The sequence below is a fragment of the Schistocerca cancellata genome, chromosome 7, assembly GCF_023864275.1.
Source record: "Schistocerca cancellata isolate TAMUIC-IGC-003103 chromosome 7, iqSchCanc2.1, whole genome shotgun sequence".
Classification (NCBI taxonomy): domain Eukaryota; kingdom Metazoa; phylum Arthropoda; class Insecta; order Orthoptera; family Acrididae; genus Schistocerca; species Schistocerca cancellata.
The window spans coordinates 19,316,654-19,341,280 of record NC_064632.1 but is presented as its reverse complement, the minus strand read 5'-3'; the positions used below and the strand labels follow the sequence as shown (position 1 = coordinate 19,341,280).

Genomic DNA, 24,627 nt, shown 5'->3' with positions numbered 1-24,627 from the left:
TTTTACAGCAAGAAAATCGGAATTATTATTTTCCTTATGTATTTGAATCCGCCGCCGCCGACCAGAGCTTGGGAAACAGCGACGACTCCTGTCGTGTTGCGGCCGTGTCGCCGTCTGCCAGGGTGGGAAAAGAGGAGAGGAGGGGGCTGCGTCGTAAATCGCAGCCAGCTGTCGCGTTTTGCACAACGTAGCTTTAGCAAAAGGTACGAGGTGCTACCCCGTGTTGATGGTAACTCTGAGCCAGCACGGGATGCCTCTCCTGCTGGGCCAGCGGCCGATTTTCCTGCCCAGTCCGGACAAGCACAGAGGTTGGGTATGCTTGTCACTAGGAGCCCCACTGTTAGGGGGTAATCTCAGCGAGATAGGGCAAGGCGGGAAAGAATTCCAGTGCGCATTCGGTATGTCGGCCGGGTGGTCTCATCCGTGATGTGGAGGAGGCCCTGCCGGCGGCTATCGAGCGCACTGGGTGCAAGCGTCTGCATGTAGTGGCACATGTCGGCACGAATGACGCCCGCCGCTTGGGTTCTGAGGCCATCCTCGGATCCTTTCAATGGCTGGCTGATTTGGTAAAGGCAACTAGCAACGCTTTTGGGGTGCAGGCTGAGCTATCTGTAGCATCATACCCACGGTTGATCGCGGTCCTCTGGTTTGGAACAGAATGGAAGGTCCATGCCGAGACTCAGACGACTCTGCGACGGTATCAGATGCAAATTTCTCGACCTCCGTTATCCGTTGCGGAAATGTAGGTTTCTACAAAATTGTTAAGGCTTTCGTGGCCACTTGTTGACAAACTGCCTATTGGCTTCTGTCTCGGGTTCTTCGGCCGACGTTCATCTAATGATTTTTCTGACGTTTCGCCAGCACGAGTGGCTGGCATTGTCAAAGCTTCACCCTCCATTGCCGTCACGGACAGAATCGGCCGTACATTGCGCAAACATGGCGTAAAGACGATTTTCAAACCGACAAGGAAGATCAAAGAGTGTCTTAGATCGGCGAAGGAGAAAAGAGACCCACTTGCAATGTCGGGAATATACCGAATACCATGCACATGCGGAAAAGTTTATGTCGGAATGACTTGACCATCCATTAACACCAGGATCAAAGAGCACAAGCGACATTGCAGGTTGGGGCAGGTGGAGAAATCGGCCGTGGCAGAGCACGCACTGAATGGGACCGACCACGTAATAAAATTCGCCGACACGGAAGTTCTAGCTGTAGAGAAGCACTATCACACGCGCTTGTTCAGAGAAGCTGTAGAAATACAAAAACACACGAACAGTTTCAACAAGAAAGAGGAAAGCCTTAAGGTAAACGGATCCTGGCTTCCCGTACTGCAGCGAACGACCGTCGCAGGTAGCAAGATGAGAACCACACCGGAAATGACCGCGGAGAAGCCCTCGGACGTTGGCGCGCCAGGTACATATAGTCTGCGGCCTCGAGCTCGCCTCCAGTTCACCACCGGCAATGGAGGGTGAAGCTTTGACAATGCCAGCCACTCGTGCTGGTGAAACGTCAGAAAAATCATTAGATGAACGTCGGCCGAAGAACCCGAGACAGAAGCCAATAGGCAGTTTGTCAATGTAGGGTTCTCCTTAATAGGTCAGGCATGCACTACACGCAGGAGTACGTGTGGCATGCACGTGGTGCTTTTTTAGGTTAGAGAACCCCTCCCCTGGAATCAAAGACGATTTGCCCGCTAAATCACCCACAGTGAGCGGGAGATCCCGGATTCGAATCCCAGTGCGGTACACATTTTCACTAGCCGCCGCTGATTGCGCGCAATATCCCACAGCAGCTGACAACAGTCATCCCACTTTGATTTACTATAATCCTGTCCCTTCTTCTTGTCAGTGTTTCCCATATTTTCCTTTCCTCGCCGTTTCTGAGTAGGACTTCCTCATTGCTTACCTTATCACTCCACCTAATTTTCAACATCCTTTTGTAGAACCACACCTCTTCTGACCCACTTTTCCTACAGTCCATGATTCAGTACCATGATTCTGTGCTTCTAACGTGCGTTCTTAGTTAGGACTCTTTTAGCTGGGAAGACACTCTTTGCCAGAGCTTGTTTGCCTTTTTCTCTCCTCCTTGCTTCGTCCGTCATGGGTTTTTTCCTTCCAAGCTAACAGAACTTCTTAACTTCGTTTACATTGTGATCACCATTTTTGATTACGTTCTCCTGCATCTACATCTGCACCTCCTCTACACTCCGCAAGCCAACTGACGGTGTGTGGCGAGGATTAGTTTGTATATCAGTATCACTTCCCCCTTTCCCTGTTCCAGTCGCTTATGGTTCGCGAAAAGAAAGAGTGCTGGTAAGTCTCCGTTTGGGCTCTCGAATCTCACTAGTTTTATCTTCATGGTCTTTCCACGAGATATAAGTAGGGGGAAGCAATAAGTTTGTTGATTCTTCTGGGAATGTATCCTCTCCACCAACACCGTGGTGAACAACGCCTGTCTTGCAGCGCCTGCCACTAGAGTTGACTCAGCATTTCCGTGACGCTTTCGCGCTTACTAAGTGAATCTGTTATGAAACGTGCTGCTCTCCTTTGGATCTCTATTTTCTCTGTCAGACCAGTCCGGTACAGATCCAATACTGAAGAGCAATGTTCAAGTATTGGTCGAACGAGTGATTTGCAAGCTACTTCCTGAGGATTCTTCCAATGAATCTCATTCTGGCATATGGCTTACAATTAATTTCTTGTGGTCGTTCTACTTCAAGTCGCTCCGTACACATACTCCTAGTTATTTTATGAAAGTAATTGCTTCCAATAATTATTCTGAAATTTTGTAATCATACAATAAACGTTCTTCTGCCTGTGTATTTACAGTACATCACACTTGTTTAGGTTGAGGGTCGATTGCCACTCCCTGCACCAACCGTCGATCCTCTGCAGATCTTTCAGCAGCTGGCCGCTGTGGCCGTGCGGTTCTAGGCGCTTCAGTCTGGAACCGCGAGACCGCTGCGATCGCAGGTTCGAATCCTGCCTCGGGTATGGATGTGTCTGATGTAGTTCTAAGTTCTAGGGGACTGATGACCACAGATGTTAAGTCCCATAGTGCTCAGAGCCATTTGAACCATTTGAATGTTTCAGCATTTCGGTATTATTTTCTAGCGTCGCAACTTCTCTGTATACAACTGCATCATCGGCGAAAAGCATCATGGAATTTCAGACATTATCCACTAGGTCATTTACTAACAGGGTGGCCCACTTAAACGTGTTTCAGCGCAAATATCTCTGGAGGAAAAATAAATACAGAAAAATGACTTTCACTGTTATGAAAGTAAGACAGGGGCTCATGAAAATAAGTGAAAGACATTCTAAAACACAAGCAGATATTAGCGTCAACACAAACTTACGTTTTTTATGGACATCCCGTATTATTTATTACACAATCAATAAAGTAAAAAAAAATCGCAAAAATATTGGCGTTGGTTGCACCGCAATACATCACTATATGCCGAAAAACTGGAAAGTGAAGTTGACGCTTGAAATAAACGATACGCGCCGCTGTTGCACGTTTCAAGATGCTAGCGTGAACCTCACGTTGCTCATAATCGCGATGTGGTTGACGTACGTAGTCTTTCTTTCACTGTTGTCACGAGGACCGGAAGTAATAACAGGATTTGGTGACACAAACACTGATTGTGGGGATAACTCTTGCATCTCGGGACGTGCAACAGCAGTGCGTTTCTTATATTTCAAGCGTCAACTTCGCTTTGCAATTTCTCGGGATGTGGTTGACGTATTGCGATGCAACCAACACCGTTCTTTTTAGTGATTATTCATGTTATGGATAAGAAGAAAGTTTAAGATGAAACATATATTTGATTACGTTTCACAGTGTCCCGTAGCATTTATTTTCATGAGCCCCTATCTTACATTGATTCCAATGAAAGTGAAACATCCCCTTGGAAAAATTAAGAATGATACTGCTGGTAAACCTCTTACGTTATTTGATTTACAAACATCAGAGAAAACTCAACGTACTCAGACATTTCTCTTTTTACTTATTCTGATCAATGGTAAACTGACACACATTTTTTTTTATTTTTTTTTTTTTTAGCGCAACGCAATCTGACTTTCAATAATCCCTACAAAAGAATGGCCCTGACTAACAATAACCTATACCTTTCATGAATCACTTACCTCACAAAAATATTCGTTACTCAAACTACTGCAGTACAACGTGCGTCAATACTGCCAGCTAAATAAAAGATTCTAACTACTGAAGGCACTAACTACTGACAAGCATAGTTAGCAAATGAAAGATTTTGATGGAGAACAAACAATGTATTTACCTTAATACTGTTCAAAAGTTTATATATATATATATATATATATATATATATATATATATATATATATATATAAAAAAATCAGTTCATGACATCCAGTCTTACAAATTTCCTTTTTCTGACGGACACACGTCCAGATCGTCCGCTCTCAAAACTCCGCCATCTCTCTCCCCACATCCACCACTGCTGGCGGCTCACCTCCAACTGCGCAACGCTACGCGCTGTTAACAGCCAACAGCCCAGCACTACAATAACGAATATTCCAACAATGCAAACCAGCCACAGACTGCATACAGCACAGTGATTTTCATACAGAGCGCTATATGGCGATATCAACATAAAAACCTAAACAGCCTACTTACAAAAGTTGTTTTTCAATACCTATTTTTGTTCCAGAGATATTTGCTCTGAAACGTTTCAGTGGGCCACTCTCTACGTTGTTACGCAGCGACACAGACCATTTTTACCCTCCCGTTCTCGTAGTAAGTCCTCACAACCTAGCATTGCTTTAGCTCAGGGCGGAGTGAACATAAGCCAGCCACAAGGCGTAAACATTTAGACACGTAACATCGTTCACCAAGAGAGCGGCATCGACACTTCTTCGTCATAGAGAAAAGTGTAACACAAGAGCACACCGAACTTCCTTTGTTGCTCTCGAAGCATGAAGTAAGATGCATTCGGTAGGATGCAAGTATGCATGTCGGGGAACTGACGGGGCGGTTACGGTACCGAAACAAACCCATGAAGCCAATGTTGCAGAACTAGAGACCTTTGACCAATCGTAATAACTTTGACTGGTTCTGTCATTACGAGTGACGTCGCACAGAAAAGCCTTGCAGCCATTAGTGGTCTGCCAGAGACGATGCCGTGACATCTAATGAATTTTAACTACGGTGATTGCAGATGAATTCACCGTTCTCTGTAAGCGGTGAGATCTGTCATCCATCTTCCTGTCGGCTGCTGCCCCGACTGTGGCTGGCACCGAACTTCATTCCTTCTATCAGGGGTTCAGTTGATGGTCAATTGAAACAATGAACAGGAAACATTGGAAGCTACAGACGAGATAAAATACATCTGTTCTGATAAAAACGTAGTATATTGTACTTCCAGTAGCACACAAAACAAAGGTGAGGTAGCCCGATTTACAAGTATGAAGGTACATTTATATAAAGCAGTTCCTGTCTCTTCTTACTGCATAAAACATTCAATCGATAGTAAAGCCATTAATTAGCTTGGTCCAGCTACGGAACTATGGAAGAATACAAGGACAGAAACAGTGGAGAACGTTGGTTGTCGGCAAGAAAGATAACGAAGTCCGGGCAGGGCACTTGATGCAATTACTCAGCAAACTTTTGTATGTCCATCCTTTTAGAAGGAGGGCTCTGGGACGACGGTCGTTTATTATCGTGACAAAAAAAAACACCTACAGCCGGCCTTATGATTTGATTTTATTTTGCCGCTACCAGTTTCAACGCTTCAGTGCGTCATCTTCAGGCTGTTTTTAATGTGGTACAGGTTGATATGATCCCCATGCTGGCAACTGATGTGTTAAGCATGGGGATCATATCAACCTGCACCGCAGCAAAAACAACCTGAAGATGACGCACTGAAGCGTTGAAACTGCTAGTGACAAAATAAAATCATAAGTAAGGCTGTAGGTGTTTAACACGATACTCAGCAATCATCCTAAATAGCGCCCATACTATGGGTACCGAACAATAAGCAGTGTAATCTGAATGTAGGTACTGACAGAAATTACCCAGTATGATCTTGGAAGTTTGACGACCTCGGCGGACAACGGTGTACTAAACTTGATCACCGAAGCCAAGATGGCGGTTGGCTCCAAACTGACGATCCTCTTAGCTGTTCGCATCAGTTCCATTCTGTCCACTGGTAACAACTACCTTTCCTTGCATCTCTCGAGAGGAGCCCTCAGGACAGCATGCTTCTGCCGACGAGAAGAGGGGCGTATAGCCAACCTAACCAGCATGGCTGTTGCCGTTAACACCCCTGCGTAGTGATAAGAGCCGCCGGCTCAGAGGTTTGTTCTCTTACTGTGGTGGGAATCCCCTGGAAACGACCGGCCCTCCTGCGTCTTTCCGCGGCGAGTAACTGTGGCCTTGATTTGAAACAACGGCTGCTTAGCCTCTGCCGATATTCGCCATCTTGCAGTATTGTACAGTTAATTGAATCTGGGCTCTAAGAATTCGTCCGCCTACAGGAGCCCCTAGATCGCTAGTTAGGCAAACAGACGGTGGTCTCGAATTAATTTGTGGTCGCGTAATTAAAAATTATAGCGATTTTTGAGATAATTATTTTATCAGCTCGAGCGGCATATCAAATGAAAGGTAATTTAACGAACAACTTGAATCTGAAGTCAAAACTGTTGATTTAATTTAATCTGTGCACTCTCCCTTTGCCACTGAACTGGAACATGTAGCACTATAGGCTGCTGGCGGCAGGCCTTTTGGCAGGTCCACAAAATATCTGCACTCTCCTAATTTCAATATATACTGAAGGGCCAAAGAAACTGGTACACCTGCCTAACATCGAGTAGGACCCTCGCGGAAACGCAGAAGTGCCGCAGCACGACGTAGCATGGTCTCGACTAATGTCTAAAGTGGTGCTGGAGAGAACTTACACCATAAATCCGGCAGGGCTGTCATAAATGCGTAAGAGTATAATGGGTGGAGATCTGAACAGCACGTTGCAAGGCATGCCAGATGTGCTCAATAATGTTCACCTCTGGGGAAATTGGTGGCTAGCGGAATTGTTTAAACTCAGAAGAGTGTTCCTGGAGCCACTCGGTAGCAATTCTGGACATGTGGGGTGTCGCATTGTCCTCCTGGAATTGCCCAAGTCCGTCGGAACGCACAATCGACGTGAGTGGATGAAGGTGATCAGACAGGATTCTTACGTACGTGTCAGTCATACCTAGACGTATCAGGGATCCCATATCAATCCAACTGTACAACCTCCACACCATTACAGAGCCGCACAAGCTCGAACTGTCCGTCGCTGACATGCAGGGTCCGTGGATTGATGAGGTTGTCTCCATACCTGTACACGTTTATCCGCTCGATACAATTTGAAACAAGACTCATCCGGCCAGGCAACATGTTTTCAGTCATCAAGAGTCCGATGTCGGTGCTGACGGGCCCAGGCGAGGCGTAAAGCTTAGTGTCGTGCAGTCATCAAGGGTACACGAGTGGGCCTTCAGCTCCGAAAGCCCATATTGATGATGTTTCGTTGAATGTTTCGCACGCTGACACTTGTTGATGGCCCAGCATTGAAATCTGCAGCAATTTGCGAAAGGGTTGCACTTCTGTCATGTTGATCGATTTTCTTCAGTCGTCGTTGATCCCGTTCTTGTTGGACATTTACCCGGGCGCAGTGATGTCGGAGTTTTGATGTTTTACTAGGTTCCTGGTATTCACGGTACACTCGTGAAATCGTCGAACGGGAAAATCCGCACTTCATCGCTATCTCGGAGATGCTGTGTCCCATCGCTCGTGCGCCAACTATAACACCGTGTCCAAACTCAAGTAAATCTTGATAACCTGCCCCTGTATCGGCAGTAATCGATCCAACAACTGCGTTTTCTTACATAGGCGTCGCCGACAGCAGCCCCGTATTCTGCCTGTGCGCATATCTCTCTATTTGAATACGAATGCCTATACCAGTTTCTTTGGCTCTTCAGTGTAAATACCCCGACCAGCGTAGAGGCAGTCAGTAGGATTGGTGACGTCCGAGTCATTGACGCTCAGTTCTCTGATTACTGTGTTTCATTATCTTGTGTAAGATTGTTCAAGCATTGTCACACTGTGTCAGTCATACTCCCGCTGCCTGGCTTAAAGACACCAGTTCTGTAATCAGACATAACTGACGCCGGAGTCTAGGACTGATGGGTGGTCCATGAGTCCAGCAACACCGTTTCAGTTCAGGGCACGAGCTGCTCCAGTACTTCGGAATCGTACGGACCATATGGCCTAGCAAATCGGTGAGTAAGGATCAGCGTACATCACGACATCAAACATCACGGCACCAACACCACAGTCCATCGGACAGTGTGGGCAGCCACCTGAGACAGACAGAACACTTTCAGTTGCGCCTCGCTACGGAACCGTCACCAGGGAAGCGCCTACGGATTGGCGTGTGGGCAACCCGCCCGACCACTTGTCGTCGGCCTCTGCCTACAGCTACACCCAAGCTACCTTGAGTCCGAAACTGACGACAGCAGATTCGACTGCGGCCTACACAGCAGCCGGCCGTCGCTGGGGCCACAGCTAAGTTATGTACACTGAACAATAAAACGAGTAATGAATCTCGTTTTACTTACGTCAGCGTATAAAGGCACATTTGCATGCCGAGCGTGAGTTTCCTCGGAAACGCGAAATATTAATTAAATAAATAATCAGTGACAAATAAATAAAGCCTATGGCACACAACTGCAGCGCTGTGTCGCTGATAAAACAAAAGCACAATTACGTTACCCTTATGTTTGATTAAGAAAGGAGAGAGCTCTGGTAGAAGTGGTGCGAGAAGCACGTATTTTATTCTATTGTCTGGCACACCGCCATATTTCATGTTATAGAAGAATACTGCGAGTTGCAACCAGACTAGGCACTCGATTCTGTAAAAAATTTATATTTATAAAAGTAAGTAGGATTATGAACTGAAGGCTTATTCATTGAATATATCTGATTTAACTAACTGTGTAACTTTTTTATGTTTAGTAGACAATCACCTCTGTACGACGTATTGACATGGCTGGCAAATTATTGAAATATTGAGATTTAGATTATGAGTCCGCACCTACCGCAGCAGTCTTTGGAAACGATTTATTTACGAAGTCCGATTATTTCAGTTTTATTTCACGGTCAACTACGAATAACATTGCCTTTACGAGAAAGCCATTGTCAAGCGTCTGATACCGAATAATTAAACGTCCACGTTCCAGATAAGCAAATATTAATTACAATTACAATCACAATCACCATCATACAGATAGAATAATTAATTAATTTAAATAATATTTTATTTATTTTATTTATTTTATATTGGCGACTGCATGTCGGACTTGTTATTTTGTCATTTGTTACATTGTTCTCTTTGTTTCATGTGAAAAATCAACTTTCTGGACCTGGACGTGAATGTATGAGAGATAACAAAAAAAAAAAAAAAAAAATCTGAAGATATTTTCCAATTCTAAAATTTTGCGGGAAGACGCAATGAAACTTCCAGCAAAATAAGGTAAGACGCAGCATCTTTGCATTAGCAGGCTTGACCAGACGTATAATTCAGTGTATTAGCTTTTCAGTAGATTCTGTAGTGTTTCTTTCGTGCATAACAGTTTTCAGTGATAAATTTCATTCTCAGTACTTTTCCTTAAACAATAACGTATGCAACAATACCAATACACGAGTGTACAATATGGCCGACTTCTGTACGATACGTAGTAACATGGACAGCAGCCATTACCAATAATCTCAAATTCAGTTTATATTTTTAAATTAACAGACAGCCATTGTTGCTACGAGCGATTCATGCTCAACTGCATTTTATTTTAAAATCAATGTCAAATATTTTCTTGACACATATATCACGTGTGGCATGGTAATAACTAGAAATCAATACGCAAAAATGGAACAGCAAAGACGTACTATTCAGACGCAATCCGACTCGGACGAGAGACAAATGTTAGAAAATGACTTTACGACAGCAACCGGTAGTGACGATTTATCAAACATTGACGCAAGTGTTGACGGAAATTTTGGTAATAGGCCGTCCACTACAAAAATTTCAAAGTCTCAGTCAGAGCCCATGTTGATGCATGACGTCACGTCTAATGACGCGACGGGGGCACAGACCTTGCAAACAGTAAACATTGCCGACATGTTACAAATGCTAATGAAACAAAACGCCGAAAACATGGCAACCTTACAGACACAAAATGACGCAATTAAATCTGACCTCATAGCACTCAAGACAGGTAATGACACTTTATGTAAACGTGTGGAACTTATAGACGCCACACTGACCAAACAGATGACTGAACTCAGTACTAAATTTTCCCAGCTTAATACGAGACAAGAAAAGACTGCAACTGACGTAGCACTTTTACAGACACAAGTAAAAAACCTTAATGTCACGTGTGAAGTTCTTACTGAACAAATTCAAACATATCCTTCAGTAGATGACAACCTTGAAAAACGAATTACTGACGTACAGAATAAATTTGACAATGTTGAACAACACCTGACTGACATCTTACAATCTGATGCCACAGCTCATTTTCAAAATATTAATAAAGAATTTCATGATTGGGTAGTGAACAAAGACAAACATTTTGATAGATGCTTACGTGAAAATTTACCAACAATTGTGCACGACTCCGTAGCGCAATACATTACTAATAACAAACAGCTGATCAGTGACGCAGTACAATCCGTCACTGCACCCATGAGACAATTCACCGATCGACCACAGTCTGAATGTAACGAAAATATCAGTCAAAATGCACAGTTCAGGAACCAATATACATTCGAGTATGACACACACATACCGCACACGACAAACACACAAGAACAAAACACACCACGACTACAACACATACCACGATGTGCAAACACAAACACAAGCTATTATCATGGTAAACCACAGCAACATTATCGTAATTACTCGCCAGCTGAACATACCAGTAATTACAGTGGAATAAATCCATATCACAATGCGAAGGAAGAAGAAAGCTTAATGAAACACAGGCAATTTCAGATTTTTATCCCAGAAAAACGAACCATTCATCCGGTGATTTTTCTTAAATCTTTTAGTAACGCATTTCCACGCACTTGGAGTGACCGGAAAAAGATTTCATATATTGTCGGTTACATCCAAGGCGATGCAGCTGTCTGGGCATACAGTCAAGCTGACGTATGTACCACGTACAGTGAGTTTGAGCGTGCTTTTCTGAACAAATTCTGGTCGCAATCCGTCCAGGAGCGACTCAGAAGACAAATTTTAGAACCTGAAATTTTTAACAGTAAAAATGGCAACTTACGCAGATATTTTGAAAAATACTTGAACATGGGACACTTTTTAGACGAACCAGTCGCAACGCGTGATATACTCCGTGCGTTGAAGGCCAAATTGCCTTTCAACATTAAAGAAAAACTCCTACATATCCCGGATGACGATTCAGATTATTTTTTAACAGCCTTAGATTCGGTTGACATGTTACTTGAAGATCAGCGCTTCGCGCGGCAAAACAGCAGCCACAATGTTTACACTAGTGGTATGCAAAACATGCAGGCTTGCCAACTCAATTCTGGCGCGCCCACAGTTGGATACGCGGTACAGCAAAAACAGCAAACTCACATGCCGTTTCAATACGAAAATCAAAATCAACACGCGTATTCCAATACAAACAATAGTTACAACAGTAATAACACTTCATGCGGCAATCCATACAAAACGCACCGCGGTAATAACTACAACGGTAACAACGGATACAAAGGCAACAACAAAAACACAAACAGAAATAGAAATAATAATAACTACGAGCCAAGACAGCATCAAGGTTGGACTCGTAACGATCAGTACTTCCATTCAAACTCTGCTTTACCACAGCAGCCACCAGGACAAAATTGGAGCATACCTTACGACCGACAGGTAAGTTATAATGCGCAACAGCAACAACAACCGCAAAAGTTTGGAGATCATAATAGGCAATATCCGAATGTGAATATAATAGAAATGACACCTGATGCACAACCTCAATCTGTGTCAGTACCTAGTACAAATGCTAATCCGACAAACTAGAAACAGTCACTTCTATGCCCCAGGTCGTGGCTGAAGAATTCTTGCGGGGCGACTGCAATGTTAATCAGTTATTTGACACCACACTTGAACAACAGAATAATGATATGCCGAATAATTCTAAACAAAAATTACCTGTTTTATTTATAAGATACAACCACAATGAGAATATATCAGATGAATTTTACAAGACAGTACACAATGTCGTTCAAACACAAATGAAATTGTTTTAGCATCTACTACTGGTGTAGTAGGTGGGATTCCAACTACTATTATCCTAGATACAGGTGCAGCTGTGAGCGTTTTGTCTTTTAATTTCTATAAAAAGATGTGTGAATTGGAACCTGTGCCTGAGTTTCCTGCCCAAAACTGTAAAATAACTACTGCACTAGGTAATAAGTCATGTAGGGTTACGAAGCAAGTTTTTGTAAACATTAAAATAGGTAATGGAACCGTACAATGGCCATTCCTGGTTGTACAAAACCTTGTGACAAATTGCATATTAGGAATAGATATTATGAGCGAGAAGGACTCTATTATAGACTTCTCCAAAGGTAAATGTATTTTAAATGATAAAGGCAGTGTAATTATTATTGATTTGGACAGGAGAACTCTAAAGCATGACAAACACTGTACAGGGTACAAGGTTCAGTTAGTACTTGACAATGACATTCAAGATATGCAAACACACTCATCTGACACAGAGCTAATGGACTTGAAAACATTGCTTGATCATAAGATAAGTGAAGCTACAGCTCTCAGTGTACATGAACGTATAAAACTACAGGAAGTGTTATCCAAATATTTACAAGTTTTTACCAAACGATTAGGTGTTATCAACACGTATGTGTACAAGATTGAAGTTAAGCCTCACAAGATCTTCTACCACAAGACATATAACGTACCGTTATCTCAACGACCTGCTGTGTGGCAAGAATTAAAGCAAATGTTAGACTGGAAGGTCATTGAACCATCCACCTCACCTTATTGTAGTCCTCTACTTGTTGTGAAAAAATTAAATGGAAGCATTAGGTTAGTGTTAGACACACGAGCAATTAATGAAATAATTTTACCGGTTCACACAAAACCCGAAAATTTAGAAGAGCAATTACAGAAATTTCTAGATGCAAAATATTTTTCCACAATAGATCTCGCTAATTCGTTTTGGCAGGTGGGTATCACTCCTGATTCACGGAAATATACTGCATTTATGTTCGGGGGGCGAACCTATCAGTTTTGTGTTCTACCCTTCGGACTGAATGTCAGCTCTGGGGTATTTATTACAGCCCTGGATACCGTGCTTGGCGACGATTTAGTTGAGACAGTCACACACTATGTAGATGATATACTGATAGCTACACAGTCTTGGAAGGAACACGTTGACACACTTCAAAGAATTTTAGAAAAATTTGCACAAGCTGGAGTCACAGCCAATCTTAGAAAATCAAAGTTTGGTTGCAGTGAGATAAAGTATTTAGGACATATCATTAATTCGCAGGGCATACGTCCAGATCCCAGTAAATTAGATGCTATCAGAAACTTTCCTAGCCCTCGAACTAAAAAGCAGTTAAAATCATTCCTTGGGCTATGTTCATTTTTCAGACGTTTTTTGCCACAACCACTTTTGAACAGTAAACATCTGCTAAATCTACTCAGAAAGAATCAAGTTTGGATCTGGTCGGAACAGTGCCAGAATGACTTTAATACAATTAAACATGCTTTAGTGGGTGCAAACTTATTGAGCCATCCAGATTTCAATTTAGACTTTTGTATGACTTGTGACGCTTCACGAACTGGCTTGGGATGTTGCTTATTTCAAGTTGTAAAGAATAAAGAAAAGGAACAGATAAGAATTATTGGGTTTGCAAGTCGTACTCTAACTGAATGTGAGCGTACATACTCCACTACTGAGTTAGAAACACTTTCCATAGTATGGGCATTCAAGAAATTCAATTATTATTTATTTGGAAAACATACAGTAATTTACACCGATCACCAGGCCCTGACATTTTTGTTAACTTGTAAACTTGTACATCCTAGACTATCACGATGGGCAGTTACACTTCAGAACTACTCTTTTGAAATTAAGTACATAAAAGGTAAGGACAACACCATTGCAGACGCTTTGTCTAGACTTCCACAAGGTATGAATGATACCAACAGTGACTTAGAAAATATAAATGACTACAGGATTCTCTTAATGCAAGACAAGCAGTATCACCAATATTATATTGATATATGCAGAAACATGGCTAAATTACAAAAATCTGACCCTCACTGGTATAAGATAATAACATTACTGGTAGAAAAACACAATCATCCTTCGACTAAGTATTACAAGTTACACAATGATGTGTTATTTTACCGCCGACATCCAAATGCTACTAACTGGTGTGTATGCATTCCCAAAGAGTCTGAACGTAATCTAATCTGGCACACACACTTAGTTTGGGGTCATTATGGGACGAAAAAGTGTTTGGCAAAGCTCAGCACATACTGTTATTTTAGCAATATGAGAAGAAAAATTTACAGGGAACTGAAAACATGTGTCATATGTCAAAAATCAAAACCTCAGAATTTATCCACAAAAACAGATTTACATTCTATTTTACCTAGTAAACCCCTGGAAATTCTGTGTATTATACTAAAATGTAAACTTTCACGGCCGGAAATATCATGTCCATTATAATTATCCGGGCTGTTATGCCGTGGTCGTTGGGAATCACCACAGCATTCATTAACCGACCACGGCATAACAGCCCGGATAATTATAATGGACATTCTGTGTATTGACATCAGTGGACCGCATCCAGCAAGCTCTGGAGGCGTCAAATATATCTTAGCTTTTTACGATATATTTTCTAAACATGTCAAACTTTATGCTTTAAAATCCGCCACTGCAAGTGCTATAATACGAAGATTCTCAAGTGATTACCTGACGCACGTGGGAAAACCTAAAGCAATTCTGTCAGATAATGCAGCATACTACTCTGGGTACAAATGGAGAAATTTCTTGAAGGACAATAACATTAAAAGTATATTTATTTCGAGGTTTAGTCCACAATGTAACGCGACTGAGAGACTTTTCCGAGAATTAAATCGATTCATGAGGACCTATATTTCATCAAAACATACTAATTGGGTGTCCTACCTAAGTCTTTTCGAAGACGTACACAATAACTTAAATATTTATGATACAAATTACACACCTAACGAGATCATGTTCAATTGCAAACAGAACGATCAATGGATAGAACCATTACCTAAGTTGTCAGACAAGGTAATCACACCTGAACAAAAAATAAAAGAAGTATTGACTACGCTGACACATCACGCACAGATACGAAACAAACATCACAGAAACATAATAAAAAGAAAACAAAAATTCGAGGTAGGAATGCTTGTACTACTTCGTACTCATCATAAATCTGTAGCACTCAAACGACGCAACGCTAAGTGGCGTCTGCTATATGAAGGACCTTATATAATTGTTAACATACCGCATCCTGGTGCGTATCTGTTACAACATCGTAGAACTAACAAAATTATTGGGCTATACGCACACCGAGATCTTAGAGCATTTCATGCTGAATAATGTCAAAGTCATACCCATCAAAATATTGCTAAGCAACTCGAAAAACTCTGTTGTTACAATACAGATAATAAGTAGTGTAGAAATTTTCATTTCAGCGGTTCCAGAGTCGCAGTTGAAGGCAGAAGAACTCTTCTTTCAGCGCGCGCCACCACCTGGAAGACGGGATATCAAAATAAAATTTATGATTACGTAGCAGTGAATGATATATTAATTTTTCACGGAACATTTGTTATTGTAGGTACCACTGACTTGGTATGACACCTGACGAACCGACAGACGTCATCTGTGAAGCAATCTTTTACTTTGAGAAATAGATTAGACGCACATCTCTCAACACGAAAAGCATCTATCAGTAGTCAAGGCCACACAGACACTCTACACACACGCACAAAACGCGAGGAATCGAACATTTTTTCTCTCTTACTATTTTGAATATTTATTGAGTAGTGAAAACGCCTGGTCTTGCCTACTGATGTAATGAATGTTGTGTCTAACCTATCTTAATTTCAGATGACATCACGTGACACAATGTAATAACCTATAGCTATGTAATGATGATGCAAACATGTTTATGTGCAACTGTATTATGTTTATGCTAAGAAAATATGTGACGTGTGTATGTATAATTACTTATTTTTTTTAACTGATGCATCATGTAACTGTTACTATGTAAAAAATTTGAACAAAACGAGTGCCAAAAAGACATTGCATAGTGAACCTCTGTTCACGGACATTAACGAACATTACTAACTCTGCTACTACGCAGAAACCTATGTGAAAGAAACGGTTAATGCCATTCATTATGCAGCGTATCTATGTAAACGCGATGAATGATTTCTTTGATTAATAACTACGAACATTTAGGTGAGCTATATTCAGCAAAAAAAACTGAAAATGTGAAGGGCATAATTCGTGCATCGTCTAGTGACATTACTACAATACCTAACTTCAAGATGTTAACTGGATTAAATGGACACAAAGTGCCTGTCCAGAAAACAACACGACGGGTGGAAGAATTTTGGTTGGAACTTCAGGGAATGAAATGTTCTCGAAATGTGACGGACACTCTTACCTGGACTGTCCAAGGATCGACGCCAGCTATGTGCCGTCCGAGGTTCTGCAACCAAGCTTCCACGGAATGTAAAAAAAAAAAAAAAAAAAAACGAACTGCACGTGGACCAATTACTCGACGGGTCACGTCTGATCTGTAATGAGCAATGCCTTTAGTCACAACGAACTGCATCACAACGACTATAATGGAAATGGGAAATGGACACGCTTATGTATTAATCACGTTGTTATACAACGATGTTACTGTGATCAAAAAAAAAAAACTTTACCACGACGATACTAACCTATAAAAAAAATTATTGTGCAACAGATGAATATGAACTGTAATAACGACACGATGTGTATAGGTCAACGCACCTGAAACATACGGACATTTTTCTTTGAAGTATTTCAAAACAATACTATGTAACTAAGAACATTCAACAATCTAAGTTGTATTGTGTTATAACAAATATTGTAAATTTAAAACTAAGTTACCTGTCATAGAATGTAGTCTTCATATGTAATCTTGGTTGAATATTTTCTTTGTGCAACGACTGAGAAACGCGCGCACACGAACAATATGAACTGCAATACTGTGCCGCGTGATCTAACTGTACGATATAACGGCAGTGCCGGAGTCACACAGACGCTTCTGCACATGCGCGCACTCTATCTGCCAACATAAGAACTTTTACGGCGCACCCGCATCATTCAAATTTTGTATATAATGTGTATAATGTAAGTCATGTAAATAGTTGTAGATAACTTAGATTTTCTTGTGCCTTTAGGTGAATTGCTCGCCTGCAGGTGTGTCCTTTCGCCTCGCAATTCAGGGGGCAATATAAAGGCACATTTGCATGCCGAGCGTGAGTTTCCTCGGAAACGCGAAATATTAATTAAATAAATAATCAGTGACAAATAAATAAAGCCTATGGCACACAACTGCAGCGCTGTGTCACTGATAAAACAAAAGCACAATTACGTTACTCTTATGTTTGATTAAGAAAGGAGAGAGCTCTGGTAGAAGTGGTGCGAGAAACACGTATTTTATTCTATTGTCTGGCACACCGCCATATTTCATGTTATAGAAGAATACTGCGAGTTGCAACCAGACTAGGCACTCGATTCTGTAAAGAATTTATATTTATAAAAGTAAGTAGGATTATGAACTGAAGGCTTATTCATTGAATATATCTGATTTAACTAACTGTGTAACTTTTTTATGTTTAGTAGACAATCACCTCTGTACGACGTATTGGCATGGCTGGCAAATTATTGAAATATTGAGATTTAGATTATGAGTCCGCACCTACCGCAGCAGTCTTTGGAAACGATTTATTTACGAAGTCCGATTATTTCAGTTTTATTTCACGGTCAACTACGAATAACATTGCCTTTACGAGAAAGCCATTGTCAAGCGTCTGATACCGAATAATTAAACGTCCACGTTCCAGATAAGCAAATATTAATTACAATTACAATCACAATCACCATCATACAGATAGAATAATTAATATTTAAATAATATTTTTTATTTTATTTATTTTATAAGCGCCCCACATGTCCTCAACCTGTTATAACCACTCGCTCATTTTTGGTAAGCGTAATAAAGCTTATATTAGCTGTTTCTTTCTTTCAGTAAAAGTTTTCGAGAAAATATTTGGAAATATTCAATATAAATGTAAACCAAGGTGAAGGAAAGAGGCAAAGAATGCAAAAGTTTAATGGGGGTAGGACGTCAAATGGGCGGACTTGGAACAGGAGAGGCACCACAGGAAATTTCAATTTCCACTGTATATACTGTTACAAATAAATTTATAAAACTTTGTCAGCATGACCAGGAAGAATTCAGAATTTACGCTCTTAGCAGTGGAAGTTGTAAAACATAACGAAATAATTTTTTTACATGTGAAATATCATCATTTTTTTTCACTTACTAATGGCAGCATTTGTTGCTATAGGTACACTTTCCTTCATAAATAAGACAAATTCTTCGATGAATTTTGCACAGCATACAAACCATACTTAAAGGTGTATGAAACTCTAGAATTTTCCAAATCTATTAAAAACTGTGGTAAAAATTGAGGTAATTAACTACAAAATTTGTGTTTTTTTCTAAACATGAAGTTTAAAATGCAACAGCTCATTCGTTTTTTCATAAATTAAATAAATTCTAGAGTTTCATGCACCTGTAAGTATGGTATGCATGCTGTGCAAAATTCATCGAAGAATCTCTCTAACTTGTGAAGAAAAGTGTACCTATAGCAGCAAGTAAGTGAAAAAATGATGAATTTTCACACGCAAAAAAAATTATTTTGTTATGTTTTCGAACTTCCACTGCAGTGAGTGTGAATCCTGAATCCTTCCTGGTGATGCTGACAAAGTTTTATGAATTTATTTGTAAAAGTATAGACACTGGAAATGTACTGTGATGCCTCTCCTGCTCCAAGTCGGCCCGTTCGACGTCCTACTCCCTTTAAGAAGTTATAACTTCCTACCTTAGATTGTTTCGTAGTAGATTAAACAGGGACAATCATTATATGTTCTCGTTTTTTGGTTATGTTCTGTTCCGTGTTAGACATCCTCTTTTCTGGATAACTCTGTAGGTGATTGCTTGTGTGATTTGCGTATAAAAAGAAATATTTAACAATATACGCCAGATTCATTTAAATCGTGTATACGATCATTTACGAAAAGTTAAATCAACCGCTAAGACGGAAATTTCATTTCCCATAAGATGAAGTATTTCCCTAAAAACTGAAAGTAATTAAAGAATATCAAGTAGTGTTTTCTAGACTGGACAGAGAAACATAGAATCGGTACAGTTAAAAGAAACTAATATTGTGTGAAGTCAAGGTGACTTTTGCAACTTTACTTATCGGAATTTTCAAACAGTGAGCGCTGGGCTATCTGCTGGTCAAGTGTTTGGGGAAACTGAATGCAACATATAGTCAGAAACCTCTAGTTTCACGTAACTGTTTGCTAGCTGCGAAAAATAATTAATATTTTGCTCAATAACTTTAACGTGCCTATCGATAAAGGCAGAAAAGGAAAATATCTAAATTCTTGAACGTTTCAATCGGATCTGAATTAAGTGATAAGAAATGTTTATTTGACACCAAAAACGGTTGTCCAGCCACAGTAACTAAATCAATTTTTTTTTTTTTTAGAAAATGGGAGTGCATCGTCTTTGTAAGGTTTCTTTAGCAGGACACAGTATGATTGCGTGCTCTTATAAAATTTCGGTGGGGCAATGATAACTACTTCTCTCATGGCAGCTTTCGCCATGATCTTAGTTAAATGCATATTTTTTTTAATTTTCACATGTGTGAGCCTTTCTTTGCGAAATGCGTCACTGCAGGACATAATGGAAGAGTATATAATGTCTTTCATCCTGATGCAGTTTTCATCTACAGTGTATTAAGGTGTGAAATGACTGATCAACTAAAAACTGTCGTGACATCCTGTAACCCGTTCTTGCTGCCATTGCTTAGGTTTTTTTCGTAATATTTGAAAGAAGTATGGTTGCAATTGTTACTGTAGTTTTCCATGTTTGTGATTACATTTGAAAATGACGACTCAGTGAGTCGAAACTAGTCATGTGACTTTTTTAAAATTTTATTGTTTTAGTTACTGTGGCTTCACGACTGTTTGTGGTGTCAAACATTTTAAATTTCATTCAGTCACACTGCTTAATGATACTTACGTCGAAACAGAAAATAAAGTGATCTGATTTTGCGTAGGCGAGACTATCTAACGGGTGCTGCTCGTTGTGTAGCGTGTGTGATCTACCGTTTAACCCCGCACGTAATTAACAACTATCAAAAGCTGCACCTAAGCTCAAAGGGACAAATAAACGTACTGTGTTTTCTTGGGGCGAAATACTACGACCCTAATCCTGAAACCAGAGGGCAAAATTTGTCACGCCCAGTAATCCGTCGTGTCATTCGAACAAGCAGAAACACCCATCCATCGTGCTGCTTCGCCGAATTACTACAACTACGTACATCCGAACCGGAGAATCCGCTTCAGTATCCTCACAAAACAACAGGAATATCCAGCCTGGGAGTGGGACACTCCTAGAATAGTGTCTAAAGTGTTGGCTCTAAAACACTCCCCTGCATCACGTCCTTACTTGCTTTTATGTCTGAAAACTTCTGTTCTCTCCGACCAGAAAGACGTGCTGTGTTGTGTTTGCAAAGAAACTCTTCAGTCCAGTCGCAAAGATGGTCTGATATTTCCTACGCTCGTATTTTGTTCGCTCGGCGGCGGTATGGAATTGTATCGAATGACTTTCGGAAGTCAAATAACTTGGTATTTACCTGGGCGCCTGTATCTAGTATTTTCTGTGTCTCGTGGATGAACAGAGCGAGCTGAAGATGGTTACGAAACCCAAGTTGGTTCTTGCAGAGAAGATTTTCGGTCTCCAGGAATATCATAGTACGTGAGCATGAAACATGTTCCAAAAATTTTACACGAGACCGATGTCAGAGATATACGTCTATAGTTTTATGCGTCTGTTCGACGAACTTCTTGAAAAAGGGAATTACATGTCCTTTTTCCAATAATTAGGAACGCTTCGCTATTCATGAGATCTACGCTAAATTGCTGCTAGAATAGGGGCAAGTACTTTCGTGTGTCATTACTCTAGTGATCTATTTCATTTTCTTTTACATCCCTCGTCACTAATTTCAATATCGGTCTGTTCTCGTTCGTGCGACGATGTAAAGGAGAATCTATAGTGTCACCTCCCTCTGTAAATGGTTTATTATTTCGGCCTTCTCTGTGTAATTCTGTTTCGGAGCTATTGTGGTCACAGAGTGACTGAATAGATGGCTTCGATGCATTTACTGATTTAACATAAGACGGGAACTTCTTTGGGTTTTTTGTCAAGATAGTAGCTAGAGTTTTACTTTCGTATTCGTCGAACGCTTCATGCATAACCCTCCTTACGCTAATTCTGGCTTAGTTTCATTTTTGTTTGTCTTTGAGGCTTTGGCTACCCTTAAATTTGCTGTGAAGGTTTGTTTGCTTTCGTAGCAGCTTCTCAACACGGTTGTCGAACCGCGGAGGGCCTTTCCCATTTCTCACAATTTTGCTCGGGACATACTTGTCTAAAGCGTATAGTACGATGTACTTTAAGTTTCTTCGTTGATCCTAAACGATCAACGTCGATCTTCAGTGTTTAAATGCAATTTTCGTGATAACATTTCGGATAATTAGAAATTTGTCTCTTTCGATCTTGCTAAAAAGTGAAGACCTTCTCGCCTTTCTTTGTATTTACGACCGCATTCAGTGATTCTGTAACGGCCTTATGATCACTGAATCCGTATTCTGAGCTACGTGAGTCGAAAAGTTCGGATCTGTTTGTCGCCAGTAGGCCTAAGGTGTTTTCTTCACGTTTCGCTGAACAACTGCTCAAGGTAATTTTCGGATAAGGCACTGAGCGCAGTTTCACATGATTCTCTGTCCCTATTACACGTCCTAATCCCTTGAGTCTCCCAGTCTATAAGTGGGAAGCCGCCCAATACTACAACACGACCAGGAAATTTACGCGAACCGTTCTCTTAGTTTCCCCTCAACTGTTTCTCCATTACTGTTTCTCAGGCAGGGTTCCATAGACGTATTCGATGACTATATTTGATACCCTCTTAACACTTATCTGCACCCAAATTATTTCGTATTCTGAGTCTGTACTAATCTCACTAGATACTTCCATATTTTTATTTCTGTTCTCATTTCCGGTACTTATCATTACCTTCGTTTTTCTTCGGTTTACTCTCAATCCATATTCTGTACTCATTAGTCTGTTCAGTCCATCCAACCGATCCTGCAATTATTCTTCACCTTCATTGAGAACACTAATGTCATCAGCGAATCCTATTAATATCCTTGCACCCTGTATTTTCTTCAGTCTTGCTTGCTTTACCATGCGCAACGTCGGGACTTCCTAGCAGGTGCCTTTGTCTTTCCTAGAGTCACACTGGTCCTTACCTAATAAATCCTCACTTTTTCCCATTCTTCTGTACATTACTTCCGTCAGCAACTTCGATGCATGAGCTGTTGAGCTGGTCGTGCGTTATTTCTCGCATTTATCTGCTCTTGCAGATTTTCAAAAACCAAGCAGGATTTGTGAAGAATCTGGCTAGCACTTCGACAACATAATGTGCCAAAGCAGCTTATTAATTGGTTGCAGTTTCTTTATGCACAGCCAAGAAGTTATGTCCGTACAACCTCAGGACCATCCAAGGACTTCATCACAGTCGGCGTCCATCAAGGTTCTGCATTACCATCACTTATGTTCATTCTCGTAATGGACACCGTGACAGCTGACCTGCCCTGGCCATTACCATGGACCCTACTTTATGCTGACGACGTGATGCTGGCAGCAGAAAACAAGCTTGATCTGCAGGGCCAAACTCAAGAATGGAATGACCGGTTGGCGCAACATGGTTTGCACCTCAGTTTGAAGAAAACCGAGTACATATCATCAGACAGACATGAAATGGGAACCATCACGATTAATGGTGAAGATCTGACTCGTGTGAGTAAGTTTAAGCACCTTGGTTCCACGATCACAGTGGACGGCCGACTCACCGAAGAGGTCAATACCAGAACTCAGGCAGCTGGAGGAAGTGGCGAACAACAGCCGGAGTCACTTGCGACCGCAGGATAAAAGATAATTTAAAATCAAAAATCTATCGCATTGTCGTCCGACTAGTCGCCTTGTATGGTTGTGAGTGCCGGCCGACTACAGCTGAGACAGAACACCGCCCACGTTTAATGGAAACGAAGATGCTAAGGGGATCAGCGAGCCTCACCAAGTTAGATCACGTTTCCAATGACAGCCGTTTGGTGTAGCACCGATCCAAGAAAAGATGCGTGAGAGTCGTCTTCGATGATTTGGGCGTTACACACTTGAAGTCGTCGGCAGAAGACCCAAAGGACGACCTAAGCAACGTTGGGCTGATAAAGACCTTAAATGCGTAAGCATCCACCCAGATGCAGCCTGTCACTGAGCTAAATGGAGACAACGGACCCCTGCAGCGGACCCCGCAGGCACACGGGACAAACGCTGAAGGAAAAGAAGAGAAGAAGATCTGCTCTTGCTGCCTTAGAAATGTGTGAATGGGATTTTTCCGAAACTTTGAGGCACGTCGCTGTCTCATAAATTCTGCACACCAAGTTGAATACTCACTTGGTTGCCACTTCCCTTAGTGATTTTAGAAATACCGATGGAATGTTATACGTACATCACTTCTATCGTATTTGATCTCATCTGTTCCATAGCTCTTATAAATTATGACTCTAATACTGGATCACCTATCCCTTCCTATTAACTCCGTCTTCTTCTATCACGTCATCAGAAAACTCCTCACCCCTATACAGGCATTCAATATACTTTTTCTACCTATCCATTCTCATTTCTATGTTGAACAGTGGGATTTTCATTGCATAATTAATGTTTCCACCCTCGATTTTCATTTCACCGATTGTTGTTTCGACTTTTCTACGTACTTTGAATTGTTTATTTTGTTTTCAGTATCGATTGCGGTATTACATGTCGTGCGTATTACTGACTTTCCCGCTTCACTGACACAAGTTAAACCTTCTGCCACTAGAGAGCGCGGAATTGTATGAACTGTAGGGTGTAGCATGGCAGTGTGTGAGAAACAGCGTGCTGTAATAGAGTTCCTAAAGCCGTCGGCACACGGACCGTGCTGTCGAACGTGAACGTTGAGCGTGCCGAGTTCAACGTGCTGCTGAACGCACAGGAACGACGCGACTTGTGCATACGGTACGCACCGTGGGCCCCAACGTGGTATACGCGATCGCAACGCATTCCAGCGGCAGTTGAGGGATG

At 41.3% G+C, this 24,627-nt stretch overlaps 1 pseudogene; it reads left to right on the top strand.

The window, feature by feature from the left end:
• LOC126092410 (uncharacterized) overlaps positions 1–23,782 on the top strand; it is a 125,161-nt pseudogene extending 101,379 nt beyond the window's left edge.
• Positions 23,783–24,627: the final 845 nt, after the last annotated feature.